The following is a 2,199-nucleotide window of genomic DNA, read 5'->3' as shown; positions in this document are numbered from 1 at the left end:
TCTGTAAAGAATCCCCCTTGTAAGCCATTTTACTTAGTTGCTATCGCCATTCATGTATAGTTGTTCGATAACAATTGATAATAAATGGTAGATGATGGATAATAATGATGATGACAATATGGGGTACTTTGGGCTTAGCAAATTAGTAGGTGTGCACAGAAAAATCACTCCATAAAAGTTAGTGATGTACTGGAAAAAGCATAGGATCTCATGCTGGAGATTCTGGGTCCTTACTCATCTCTACCCCTCTGTGCTTATTTGACCATTGCAAGCCATTTAACTCTCTCCAGCTCTGTTTCCTCTTCCATAGAATGGGGAAGATAACTGTTTATACAGTGGTGGTAAGAATTGCAACACTGTAAATATTTTTAATTATGCAAAAACTGCTCAAATGTATTTAGCTCCTGTGCTAAGAGTTAAAACAAGAAATATATGACAAGATCTCTCTTAACCAGCTTCTAGTTCTGTTATAAATCAACACAAGAAAGACAAATAGTCCTTTAGGGAAATCTGCAAAGGGTATGAGCAATCAGATTATAGAAAAGATATATAAATGGCCAAAGCCATGCGAAAAAGATACCCAATCTCACTCAAAATTGTAAAAATGCAAATCTAAACAATTAAATCTATGTTTCACCAAATAGATTGGAAAAGTATTAACAATTTTATAAAACCTAAGTGTCCAAGAAGATGTGAAGAAGGAGCCATACCTAAACAATAGTGAAAGAAACAAATAATGTAAAGGAAAAGTCAGCATAGCTATAAAGTACCAGAGTTTTTAAAATTATGTACCTTTGATCCACAATTCTACTGCTGCATTTTATCTTACGAGATACTCAGAAATGAAGACATATGTACAAGTTTATTCATAATATCATTAATAATAAATGCTGCTAGCAATTTAAATGCTTATCAACAAGGGATAGCTTAAATAATGGTTCTTGCAAACAGTAAACTATGTTCTCCTTAGACATTCAAAACAATTAATTATCTCCGCCTGTGTGATAGGTTTGTGGTAATACTAACTGCTGATACTGATCCTAGAATTTCAGCGTCTTAACACAATGAAATTGATTTCTTGCTCATGTTACAGTCCAATGAGAGTGCCCTAGTCAGGAATAGAGGAGGGGTCAAGGGGATATGCTCTTTGCAATCCTTCACACATCCAGGCTGATGGAGGCTCTGCCACCATCAATACCTGGTTTCCACGGTCATTAACATCCAGCTGGCACATAGGAAATGAGGAGAGGCTGATGCATGGATATTTTTATGGACTGGATACAGAAGTGGCACACATCACTTCAACTCCCCTTCCACTGGCTTGAACTCACTCAACTGGCCACTCTTAACTCCTAGGAGGTATTGGAAATGTAGTCTGGCTATGAACACAGGAGGGAGAGGAAATGGGTCTGATGATGAACTCACAGGAGGGGCATGATGGTTTAGAATAAGTCAACTCCCAAAACAGAGAGTTAAGAGAAAAATGCAATGTATGGAACAGCATATGAATGTGTATGTATATATATATATATGTATTTCCCATTTCCTTAAATTTTTAAACATAGTTTTAGAAAAGCATTTACTGGGGTGCCTGGGTGGCTCAGTGGGTTGGGCGTCTGCCTCTGGCTCAGGTCATAATCCCGGGATCCTGGGATCGAGCCCTACGTCGGGCTCCCTGCTCCATGGGGAGCCTGCTTCTCCTTCTCCCTCTGCTGCTCCCCCTGCTTTTGCTCTCTCTCTCTGTCACTATCTCTCTCTCTCTCTCTCTCTCTCAAAAAAAAAAAAAGCATATACCAATATGTATATTGTTTTCTAAGGGGTAGAGATGAGTAAAAGATGAGTAAAGTGTTTCTATTATTTTCAAGAAAATAATAACATTATTTTGATGAGGGAGACTAAGGTTGTGGTGAAGAGAGAGGATTTATTCTTTCTTTTTGGTGAAATTTTAAACAAATTTGTGTGCATGATTTGTGTTTTAAAAATGACTTAAGCAATGACAAAAATATCCAACTGTATATACTTTACTACTATTCATGTCTTAGATAGAACATGATTTGGTGATAAACTGAAACCACAGTTGACCCATGGAAAATGCTTCTTAAAATGTTGAATGAATGAAAGAATGAATTAAGCAACAAACTGCATAAATAATATGAAGGTACTAGGAATTCAACTACGGGAAGAATCAGTAGGTGTTGT

This window comes from Eumetopias jubatus, unplaced genomic scaffold (genome assembly GCF_037043125.1).
Source record: "Eumetopias jubatus isolate StellerSeaLion01/CBP00866 unplaced genomic scaffold, mEumJub1_p1.0 scaffold_1, whole genome shotgun sequence".
NCBI classification, from domain to species: Eukaryota; Metazoa; Chordata; class Mammalia; order Carnivora; family Otariidae; genus Eumetopias; species Eumetopias jubatus.
The sequence above is the reverse complement of the archived record's forward strand: the minus strand, read 5'-3'. Positions refer to the sequence as shown.